Genomic DNA, 13,055 nt, shown 5'->3' with positions numbered 1-13,055 from the left:
TATTTTTTTTTTGAAATAAAAAATTAATTTCCTCTGAAAATCATAGAACCAATGTATTGGAAAAAATCTTTGGATCTGTCTACTTTTCTTTACATCTGCTGCTAACATCATTGGCCAAGCCACCATCATCTTCCACCTGGACCTCCACAGCAGTCTCCTAAATGGTTTTCCCTGCTTCTATTCTATCATTCTTCTAATGCATTCTTCACACAACAGCCAGAATACATTTTTCAATAATATAAACCATATCACAATACTCCCCTGCTTAAAACCTTCCTACGGCTTCCCATTTCTCTTAGAATCAAATCCAAATATCTTGAAGGCTCTTCCTGATTTAGTTTATTCTACCTCTTTGACCTTATCTCCAACTATTCTCCCCATCTTTGCTTACTATGCTTCAGCCTTACAGGTCTTCTTTTCGTTCCATAAACCTGCCCAACTTGTTCCTACCTCTGGACCTTTGCATCTACTGTTCCATTCACTGGACTGCTCCTCCGTGGATCCATGCGAGATGCCTCTTTCCTGTCTTTCATGTCTCATTTCATACATCCCCTCTGCAGAAATGCCTTCCATCACCACCTGATCTAAAGTAGGTCTCTAGTCATTTCTTATTAATTATCTTGCTTTATAGCACGTATCATCTGAAATTGCTTTGTCATTTATTCATTATCCATCTCCCCCACCATCACCACCTCTGTAATGTAAGTCCTATGACAAAGAGTTCATTCCTACTTTTTGAGCACTATATCCCTTGTGCATAGAAGAGCATCTAGAACAACACAGCCACTCATTATATGTGTGTTGAATGAATGAATGAACCACCTTCAAGCAGTTTGAAAAGAGAGCAGATTGTACTCTCTTTAAATATCTCCAGAGAAGATCTCACCATTTTTCTGAAAATGAATTCCAGCATCAATATCTTTTAGTTGTCAGAACAGTCTTCCTAATATCCAGACTAAATCCTTTCTAAAGCAATTGCTGTCTTTTCCCATTTGGTCCTCAATAGAATCATTAAATTGTCTTTTTATAGTCAGGAATAAATTTGTTATTAGGCCCTCTTAACACCAGTTTTACTCTTCACATTTTCTAACATTGTTGTTCTCTTTTGTCCTTGTCAAATTCTCTGTCTCAGGCTTCATCTGTGAGCCCAATATTGGACACAAACACTACTGCTTGAAATAATGCCTACATAAGAAAAACTCAACTTATAAGTACCTGCCTTAAAAAGAGCAGTCCTCATGTCACCCCCACCTCTTTCTTAATCTCTTTTTTGATAGGTTCTACATGTGTTTTTATAAGAGACTTTTGTGAAAATCCTTGGAGTTTTCAAGAATCTGTAAGTTCAAATGAGAAGTGAAATAGCTAAAGGACACAGATCCTAGAAAAGCTCCTAAACTTGACTGGCTCATCTGTGGTTTAGCTTAAACTCCACACAAAGCATGTTACAGGCACAAGGTCTAGGATTCCAACAACCCAGAAGAAGGTTGAATGGATAACAGTGAAAGCACAGTTTAGTGAGAAGTTATTAAGACTAAAAGTGAGCTTTGGGGGTAAAGCTCTTCAAAGTTGAGATGGGGAAAAAGTAAACAGAACCGAGGAACCTTTAAACTAGATGATATTCAAGAATGTGGCATAGTTATTTACAGTAGCCAAGACATGGAAGCAAGCTAAATGTCCATCGACAGATAAATGGATAAAGAAGATGTAGTGTATATATATATATATGTGTGTGTATACACACACACACACACACACACACACACACACACACACAATAGAGTACTACTCAGCCATAAAAAAGAATGAAATAATGCCATTTGCAACAACATAAATGGACCTAGAGATTATCATACTGAGTGAAGTAAGTCAGAAAGAGAAAGATAAATATCACTTATTTGTGGAATCTAAAATATGACACAAATGAACTTATCTGCAAAACAGAAACAGACTCACAGACATAGAGAACAGACGTGTGGTTGCCAAGGGAGGGGGAGGGGAGTGATGGATTGAGAGTCTGGGATTAGCAGATGCAAACTATCATATAGAGAATGGATAAACAACAAGGTCCTATTCTATAGCACAGGGAACTATATTCAATATCCTGTGATAAACCATAATATAAAAACATATGAAAAAGAATGCATAAATATGTATAACTAAATCACTTTGCTGTATATGTCAATAAAATAAATTTTTTAAAAAAGAAACCCACCTTTAGGAATTCCCTGGTGGTCCAGTGGTTAGGACACTGCACCTTCACTGCTGATCTCTGGTCATGGACCTAAGATTCTGCAAGTAGTGTGGCCAAAAAAAAAGAGAAAAGAAACCCACCTTTAGAAACAGCACAGCGTAGCTGCAGAACACCCAAGACAAAAAGACTGTCTTAAAAGCAGACAGAAAGTCACTACTTTCAAAAGAAAGATTATTAGATTTACAGCTGACATTTCAGAAGGAACAATGGAAGCCAGAAAACGATAACATATTTATATGCTCAAATAAAATAATTATAAAGCTAGAATATATATTTAGTAAAGCTATCTTTCAAAAACAAGAATGAAACAAAAATATTTCAAACAAAAACTGAGTTTGCCAACACACTACAGGAATTCTAAAGGTTGTAATGCAGGTAGAAGGAAAATGATGTTTTTTGAGACCACAGATAAAATAATTAGCAAAGAAAGTGGTAAATACGTGGGTGACTCTAAAAAAACAATAACTAGATTAAATAATAATGACAATGTCTTATGGGGTTTAAATAAAACAAGACGGAATTAAAGTGCATGAAAATAATAGCATATAAATTGGAAGGAAGATAATTGGAGTCAAAGCTTTCTACAGTCTTTTTTTTTTTTTTTTTGCAGTACACGGGCCTCTCACTGTTGTGGCCTCTCCCGTTGCGGAGCACAGGCTCCGGACACACAGGCTCAGCGGCATGGCTCACGGGCCCAGCTGCTCCGCGGCATGTGGGATCTTCCCAGACCGGGGCACAAACCCGTGTACCCTGCATCGGCAGGTGGACTCTCAACCACTGCGCCACCAGGGAAGCCCTTCTACAGTCTTTTATTGGCAGGTGTGGTTTACACTGATTACCTTGGGACTTTGAAAAGTTGAATATGGATAATAAAATTTCAAGGGTAAACACTAAAAGAACAGAGAAAGTGTATGATTTCTAAGTTACTACAGGGAAATAAGGAATGAAAAAATATTCAATCCCTTTAAAAGAGGCAAGAAAAGATAGAAAAAGATACATGTGGGGAAGGTGGAACAGATAAAAATCACATAGAAGGAAATTCAAATATGTCGGTAATCATAGTAAATGGATTAAACAATCCCAGTTAAAGCAAAGATAGATTGATTAAAAGTAAATTTATCTATATGAGTTTTTACAAGAGAGACATAAATCATAAGGACACAGAAAGTTTTGAAGTAAAAAGATGGAAAAAAATACCAGGCCAACAGTAACAACAACTATATTAATATCTGACAAACTTTAAAGCAAAAAAGCATTACTTAAGATAAAGAAGATCAATTCATCAAGAAGTTTTAACAATTCTGAAGAACGTAATTCACAATTTAATCTAATGGACATACCTAGAAGATACCCAACATTACAAAGTATATATTCTCTAGAATTCAAAAATATGTAGAACTGAGTGACATAAATACACCACACATGTGACACAGCTAAAGCAGTACCTGAAAGGTAATTTATAACATTAAATGATTTTGAAAAGAAGATGATCACAATAGGGCTGCTGAGTGTGCCCCCAGCAGGGCAGTTGGCTTCCCCCAGAGCAAGTGATCCAAGAATGAGAACAAAATGTCATACAATTTAAGAGAACAAAATGTCATACAACTTAAGAAGTTACAGACCTTCAAGATGGCAGAGGAGTAAGACGTGGAGATCACCTTCCTCCCCACAAATGCATCAGAAATACATCTACATGTGGAACAGCTCCTACAGAACACCTACTGAACGCTGGCAGAAGACCTCAGACCTCCCAAAAGGCAAGAAACTCCCCATGTACCTGGGTAGGGCAAAAGAAAAAAGGAAAAACAGAGACAAAAGATTAGGGACGGGACCTGCACCTCTGGGAGGGAGCTGTGAAGGAAGAAAAGTTTCCACACACTAGGAAGCCCCTTCACTGGCGGAGACGGTGGCTGGGCGGAGAGGGGGGAGGGAAGCTTCAGAGCCACGGAGGAGAGCGAAACAACAGGGGTGCAGAGGGCAAGTGGAGAGATTCCCTCACTGAGGATCGGTGCCGAGCACTCACCAGCCCGAGAGGCTTGTCTGCTCAGCCGCCGGGACGGGCAGGGGCTGGGAGCTGAGGCTCGGGCTTCGGAGGTCAGACCCCAGGGAGAGGACTGGGGTTTGCTGCGTGAACACAGCGTGAAGGGGGCTAGTGCGCCACAGCTAGCCGAGAGGGAGTCCGGGAAAAAGTCTGGAGCTGCCGAAGAGGCAAGAGACCACTGTTTCCAGGTGCGTGAGGAGAGGGAATTCAGAGCACCGCTTAAACGAGCTCCAGATATAGGCGCGAGCCATGGCTATCAGCGCAGACACCAGAGACGGGCATGAGACGCTAAGGCTGCTGCTGGAGCCACCAAGAAGCCTGTGTGCAAGCACAGGTCACTGCCCTCACCTCCCCTCCTGGGAGCGTGTGCAGCCCGCCACTGCCAGGGTCCCATGATCCAGGGACAACTTCCGCGGAAGAACACACGGCGCCTCAGGCTGGTGCAACGTCACGCCGGTGTCTGCCGCTGCAGACCCGCCGCGCACTCCGTGCCCCTCCCTCCCCCACGGCCTGAGTGAGCCAGAGCCCCCGAATCAGCGGCTCCTTTAACCCTGTCCTGTCTGAGCGAAGAACAGACGCCCTCAGGTGACCTACACGCAAAGGCAGGGCCAAATCCAAAGCTTTCTTGTGAACCCCAGGAGCTGTGCGAACAAAGACGAGAAAGGGAAATTTCTCCCAGCAGCCTCAGGGGCAGCGGATAAAAGCTCCACAATCAACTTGATGTACCCTGCATCTCTGGAATACCTGAATAGACAGCGAATCATCCGAAAATTGAGATGGTGGACTCTGGGAGCAACTGTAGACTTGGGGTTTGCTTCCTGCATCTAATTTGTTCCTGGCTTTAGGTTTATCTTCGTTTAGTATTTAGAGTTTATTATCATTGGTAGATTGGTTTATTGATTTAGTTGCTCTCTTCCTCCTTTCTTTATATATATATATATATTTTCCTTTTTCTCTTTTTGTGTGTATGTTTATGCTTCTTTGTGTGATTTTGTCTGTATAGCTTTGCTTTTACCATTTGCCCTAGGGTTCTGTCTATTGGGTTTTTTTTTAGTATAGTTTTTAGGACTTGTTATCAGTGGTGGATTTGTTTTTTGGTTTTGTTGCTCTCTTCTTTCTTTCTTCTTTTGTCTTTTTTTATTACTTTAAAATTTTTTTATTTTTAATAATTATTTTTTATTTTAGTAACCTTTTTCTTTCTTTCTTTCTTTCTTCTTCTCTCTCTCTCTCTCCTCCCTTCCTTCCTTCCTCCTTCCTTCCTTCCTTCCTTCCTTCCTTCCTTTCTTCCTTTCTTTCTTTCTTTTCTTTCTTTCTCCCTTTTCTTCTGAGCCATGTGGCTGACAGGGTCTTGGTGCTCCAGCCAAGATGTCAGGCCTGTGCCTCTGAGGTGGGAGAGCCGAGTTCAGGACATTGGTCCACCAGAGACCTCCTGGCTCCACATAATATCAAACGGCAAAAGCTTTCCCAAAGATCTTCATCTCAACGCTAGGACCCAGCTCCACTCAAAGACCAGCAAGCTACAGTGCTGGACACCCCATGCCAAACAACTAGCAAGACAAGAACACAACCCCACCCATTAGCAGAGAGGCTGCCTAAAATCATAATAAGGTCACAGACACCCCAAAACACACCACTAGACGTGGTCCTGCCCACCAGAAAGACAAGATCCAGCCTCATCCACCAGAACACAGGCACCAGTCCCCTCCACCAGGAAGCCTACACAACCACTGAAACAACCTTAGCCACTGGGGGCAGACACCATAAACAATGGGAACTACAAACCTGCAGCCTGCAAAAAGGAGACCCCAAACACAGTAAGTGAAGCAAAATGAGAAGACAGAGAAACACACAGCAGATGAAGGAGCAAGGTAAAAACCCACCAGACCAAACAAATGAAGAGGAAATAGGCAGTCTACCTGAAAACGAATTTAGAATAATGATAGTAAAGATGATCCAAAATCTTGGAAATAGAATGGAGAAAATACAAGAAACATTTAACAAGGACCTAGAAGAACTAAAAAGCAAACAAACAATGATGAACAACACAATAAATGAAATTTAAAATTCTCTAGAAGGAATCAATAGCAGAATAACTGAGGCAGAAGAACGGATAAGTGACCAGGAAGATAAAATAGTGGAAATAACTACTGCAGAGCAGAATAAAGAAAAAAGAATGAAAAGAATTGAGGACAGTCTTACAGACCTATGGGACAACATTAAATGCACCAACATTCAAATTATAGGGGTCCAAGAAGAAGAAGAGAAAAAGAAAGGGGGGCTTCCCTGGTGGCGCAGTAGTTGAGAGTCCACCTGCTGATGCAGGGCACGTGGGTTTGTGCCCCGGTCCGGGAGGATACCACATGCCGCGGAGCAGCTGGGCCCGTGAGCCATGGCCGCTGAGCCTGTGCGTCCAGAGCCTGTGCTCCACAATGGGAGAGGCCTGCGTACCGCAAAAAAAAAAAAAATGGACTGAGAAAATATTTGAAGAGATTATAGTTGAAAACTTCCCTAATATGGGAAAAGAAGTAGTCAGTCAAGTCCAGGTAGCGCAGAGAGTCCCATACAGGATAAATTCAAGGAGAAACACGGCAAGACACATATTAATCAAACTATCAAAAATTAAATACAAAGAAAAAATATTAAAAGCAGCAAGGGAAAAACAACAAATAACATAAAAGGGAATCCCGATAAGTAACAGCTGATCTTTCAGCAGAAGCTCTGCAAGCCAGAAGGGAGTGCCAGGACATATTTAAAGTGATGAAAGGGAAAAACCTACAACCAAGATTACTCTACCCAGAAAGGATCTCATTCAGACTCGACAGAGAAGTTAAAACCTTTGCAGACAAGCAAAAGCTAAGAGAATTCAGCACCACCAAACCAACTTTACAACAAATGCTAAAGGAACTTCACTACACAGGAAACACAAGAGAAGGAAAAGACCTACAATAACAAACCCAAAACAATCAAGAAAATGGTAACAGGAACATACATATCAATAACTACCTTAAATGTAAATGGATTAAATGCTCCAACCAAAAGACAGACTGGTTGAATGGATACAAAAACAAGACCTGTATATATGCTGTCTACAAGAGACCCACTTCAGACCTAGGGACACATACAGACTGAAAGTGAGGGGATGGAAAAAGATATTCCATGCAAATGGAAATCAAAAGAAAGCTGGAGTAGCAATTCTCATATCAGACAAAATAGACTTAAAAATAAAGACTATTACAAGAGACAAAGAAGGACACTCACTACATAATGATCAAGGGATCAATCCAAGAAGAAGACATAACAATTGTAAATATTTATGCACCCAACATAGGAGCACCTCAATACATAAGGCAAATGCAAACAGCCATAAAAGGAGAAATCGACAGTAACACAGTCATAGTAGGGGACTTTAACACCCCACTTTCACCAATGGACAGATCATCCAAAATGAAAATAAATAAGGAAACACAAGCTTTAAATGATACATTAAACAAGATGGACTTAATTGACATTTATAGGACATTCCATCCTATAAGACAAACCCACAGCCAACATCATTCTCAATGGTGAAAAACTGAAACAATTTCCTCTAAGATCAGGAACAACACAAGGTTTTCCACTCTCACCACTATTATTCAACATAGTTTTGGAAGTTTTAGCCACAGCAATCAGAGAAGAAAAAGAAATAAAAGGAATCCAATTCGGAAAAGAAGAAGTAAAGCTGTCACTGTTTACAGATGACATGATACTATACATAGAGAACCCTAAAGATGCTACCAGAAAACTACTAGAGCTAATCAATGAATTTGGTAAAGTAGCAGGATGCAAAATTAATGCACAGAAAGCTCTTGCATTCCTATACACTAATGATGAAAAATCTGAAAGAGAAATTAAGGAAACACTCCCATTTACCATTGTAACAAAAAGAATAAAATACCTAGGAATAAACCTACCTAAGGAGACAAAAGACCTGTATGCAGAAAACTGTAAGACACTGATGAAAGAAATTAAAGATGATACAGACAGAGAGATATACCATGTCTTGGATTGGAAGAATCAACATTGTGAAAATGACTATACTACCCAAAGCAAACTACAGATTCAATGCAATCCCTATCAAAATACCAATGACATTTTTCACAGAACTAGAACAAAATATTTCACAATTTGTATGGAAACACAAAAGACCCCAAATAGCCAAAGCCATCTTGAGAAAGAAATACAGAGCTGGAGGAATCAGACTCCTGGACTTCACACTATACTACAAAGCTACAGTAATCAAGGCAGTATGGTACTGGCACAAAAACAGAAATATAGATCAATGGAACAGGATAGAAGGCCCAGAGATAAACCCATGCATATATGGTCACTTCATTTTTGATAAAGGAGGCAAGAATATACAATGGAGAAATGACAGCCTCTTCAATAAATGGTGCTGGGAAAACTGGACAGCAACATGTAAAAGAATGAAATTAGAACACTCCCTAACACCATACACAAAAATAAACTGAAAATGGATTAAAGACCTAAATGTAAGGCCGGACACTATAAAACTCTTAAAGGAAAACATAGGCAGAACACTCTATGACATAAATCACAGCAAGATCCTTTTTGACCCACCTCCTAGAGAAATGGAAATAAAAACCAAAATAAACAAATGGGACCTAATGAAACTTAAAAGCTTTTGCACAGCAAAGGAAACCATAAACAAGACGAAAAGACAACCCTCAGAATGGGAGAAAATATTTGCAAATGAAGCAACTGACAAAGGATTAATTTCCAAAATTTACAAGCAGCTCATCCAGTTCAATATCAAAAAAAAAAAAAAAACAAACAAACAACCCAATCCAAAAGTGGGCAGACGATCTAAGTGGACATTTCTCCAAAGAAGATATACAGATTGCCAACAAACACATAAAAGAATGCTCAACATCACTAATCATTAGAGAAACGCAAATCAAAACTACAATGAGGTATCACCTCACACCAGTCAGAATGGCCATCATCAAAAAATCTACAAACAATAAATGCTGGAGAGGGTGTGGAGAAAAGGGAACCCTCTTGCACTGTTGGTGGGAATGTAAATTGATACAGTCCCTATGGAGAACAGTATGGAGGTTCCTTAAAAAACTAAAAATAGAACTACCATACGACCCAGCAATCTCACTACCGGGCATATACCCTGAAAAACCATTATTCAAAAAGAGTCATGTACCACAATGTTCATTGCAGCTCTATTTACAATAGCCAGGACATGGGAGCAACCTAAGTGTCCATCAAGAGATGAATGGATGGAGAAGATGTGGCACATATATACAGTGGAATATTACTCAGCCATAAAAAGAAACGAAAGTGAGTTATTTGTAGTGAGGTGGATGGACCTAGAGTCTGTCATACAGAGTGAAGTAAGTCAGAAAGAGAAAAACAAATACCATGTGCTAACACATATATATGGAATCTAAAAAAAAAAAAAAGGTTATGAAGAACCTAGGGGCAGGACAGGAATAAAGACGCAGACGTAGAGAATGGACTTGAGGACATGGGGAGGGGGAAGGGTAACCTGGGACGAAGTGAGAGTGTGGCATGGACTTATAAATACTACCAAATGTAAAACAGATAGCTAGTGGGAAGCAGCCCCATAGCACAGGGAGATCAGCTCGGTGCTTTGTGACCACCTAGAGGGGTGGGATAGGGAGGGTGGGAGGGAGGGAGACACAAGAGGGAAGAGATATGGGGATATATGTATATGTATAGCTGATTCACTTTGTTATAAAGCAGAAACTAACACACCATTGTAAAGCAATTATACTCCAATAAAGATGTTAAAAAGGCCCCACAAAACTTAAGAAGCAATGAAGACCCAACGCAGCCAAAAATAAATAATTAATTTTAAAAAATCTTATTTTATGGTAAAGCATTCAAAGTATTCCCTCCAATTTTATGAACAAGACTAAGGTTGCCACTATCATCACTTCTATTCGATATGGAACTAGAGGCCTTAGCTGACACAGAAAAACAAGAAACAGAAGGAAGAAACAGTCACTATTTTCAGATCATATGATGTGTTAACATAGAAAAGGCAAAAGAATATACCACAAAATATTAGAATTAAGGTGAATAATATTATGTTTCTGGATACAAAGCCAATGTAGAAAAATCAGTTGAATTTTTACACGTCAGCAACAATGTTAAAAAATGCAATTTAAAAAATGATCTCACAGTAGCATGAAAAATATGAAGTATTTAGGAATAAATTTAGCAAAATACATCTAAGACCTTGGAGGAGAATATTATTAAACTTCACTGAGTAACATTATAGAATAACTGAATAAATGGAGGGCTATATCACAGTCATGGACTCAGTGCTGTGAAGATGCCAGTTCTCCCCAAATGAATCCGTAGATCTGATAAATTCCAATCAAAATCCTAAAAGTGTTTTGGGAAGAGGGGAAAATTGACAAGGTGATTCTGAAGAACTAGATGGGAGGACTTGCCATACAAAATATAAATAATTACTATAAATCCCTAATAATTAAAATGTATCTTACTAACGTAGAGATAAAAAATGTAGCCAATAAAATAAAATAGCCCAGAAACAGACCCATGAATAAATGAAAACTTGACCTACAAAAGAGCTGGTAAAAAGGAGCAGTGAAGAAAGGATAGCTTTTTCTGATAAATGGTACTTTGTTATCCATATGAAAAGTAACTAAATTGGACCCCTACCTTACAAAAATCAATTCTTAGTGAATTCAGAATCTAAATATAAAGGGCAAACTATAATATTTTTAGAACACAATATCAGAGATTATCTTTTTTTAATGATTAAAAGTTTTTATTTTATTGTTTTTTGGCTGTGTTGGGTCTTCGTTGCGGTGCGCAGGCTTTCTCTAGTTGTGGCGAACAGGGGCTAACCTTTGTTGTGGTGCGTGGGCTTCTCACTGTGGTGGCTTCTCTTGTTGCGGAGCATGGGCTCTAGAGCATGTGGGCTTCAGTAGATGCGGCACGTGGGCTCAGTAGTTGTTGCTCACAGGCTTAGTTGCTCCGCGGCATGTGGGATCTTCCTGGATCAGGGACTGAACCCGTGTCCCCTGCATTGGCAGGCGGATTCTTAACCACTGTGCCACCAGGGAAGTCCCAGAGATTATCTGGGATTATCTGGGACTTATAAAGAGGTTATCTTTATAACCTATGGGTAGGAAAGAATTCCTTAAACAAGACATAAAAGGTACAAGTTATTAATAATAACAACAACAACACCACTAAATTTCAGAGAATCTCAGATGCCAACAATTCTATGATGCACCACTACCTTAAGACAGGAAAAACATGCTAATTAAACTATAGGACAATGTTTTCTTACTAATTAGCATTTTTAATCTTATACTATTATAAACTTACTTAAACACAGATTTCATGTTCATGCATAAGGAAGAAAATTTGAGAGAAATAAGCTGATTAAAATATTCCTAAAATGTTTTCATACTCAGAGCCTGAATCTTACAAAGAGTTTTTGGCTTCATCCTTGACCTCCAACCCTATTGTCCGCACACTGCCATCAGGAACAAAGGTGATCAAAGCATTTCTTAAAGAGTATTCCATGTTATCAGTATATCTCCTATGGCTGCTGTAACAAATTACCACAAACATGGTGCTTAAAACAACATGCATTTATCCTCTTATATTTCTGGAGGCTAGAAGTCTGAAATCAGTTTCAACGGGCCAAAACCAAAGTGTGGTCAGGGCCATGTTCCCTCCAGAGGTTCTAGGGGAGAACACATTTCCTTGCCTTTTCCATCTTCTAGAGCTGTATTCCTTAGCTCGTGGCCTTTTCCTTCATCTTCAAAGCCAACAGCATAGCATTTTCAAATTTCTCTCTACTTCCATTGTCACATTGCCTTCTCCCTTCTGTCACTGCAGTCAAACCTCCCTCTGCCTCTCTCTTATAAAGACACTTGCTAATTTAGGGCCCACCCAGATAACCCAGGGTAATCTCACCATCTCAAAATCCTTAATTTAATCACATTTGCAAAGTAACCTTAGTTCCAGGTTAGGACCTGTATATCTTTGCTGGGGAGTGGGGGGAGCACTATTCAGCCTACCACAGATGCAAAAATGTGAAAAATGTGCATCTAAGAATTGACAAAGTAAGATAAAATTGATAATATTAATATAGCTAATTTATGGAACACTTTAATATGACAGGTACTGTTCTATGAGCTTCACATATATTTACTTATTTGTTAAATTCAACACATATAAAAGACTATCTTTACCACCTAGGGTTAGGGAAGAAGTTCTTAAATAAGATATAAAAGGCACAAGCCATTAGTGATGATGATAATAGTAATATGAATAAATTACTATCAGTAATAATACTAAGTTTTATTAATTATAATTAAGAATTTCTATTAATCAAAAGCTACTATAAAGAAAGAGAAGTAAACATACCACAAAATTGGAGAAGGTATTGCTATGCATATAATTGAAAAAAGTTTAAAGTCCAATATATATAAAGAATTTATATATTTCATTAAAAGAGGAAAGACAAATAATCCAATAGAAAAAATAGGTGAAGACTTGAAAGTACACATCATAAAGAGCCCAGTAGAGTATAAAATGTTAGTTGGAATGTAAATTATTATAATTGTTTTGGAAAACAATTTAACATCATCTTGGAAAGTGAAAGATGCACTAACCCTATGATCATGGAATTCCACTTTAGGTATATATTCTAAAGAAACCGCTGTGCACGTGTACCAAAAG

General features: G+C 38.9%; 1 long non-coding RNA gene across 1 annotated transcript in view; it reads right to left on the bottom strand.

Moving 5' to 3' along the window:
* Positions 1-11,263: 11,263 nt before the first annotated feature.
* LOC132439701 (uncharacterized) overlaps positions 11,264-13,055 on the bottom strand; it is a 33,421-nt gene continuing 31,629 nt past the window's right edge. Inside the window, exon 7 of the long non-coding RNA XR_009522401.1 lies at positions 11,264-11,478. This is a non-coding gene — a long non-coding RNA (uncharacterized lncRNA). The remainder of the gene's footprint in view (positions 11,479-13,055) is intronic.

The sequence above is a fragment of the Delphinus delphis genome, chromosome 16 (assembly GCF_949987515.2).
Source record: "Delphinus delphis chromosome 16, mDelDel1.2, whole genome shotgun sequence".
Classification (NCBI taxonomy): Eukaryota; Metazoa; Chordata; class Mammalia; order Artiodactyla; family Delphinidae; genus Delphinus; species Delphinus delphis.
Note: the sequence above shows the minus strand (reverse complement) of the source record. Positions and strands in the feature narration are given on the sequence as shown.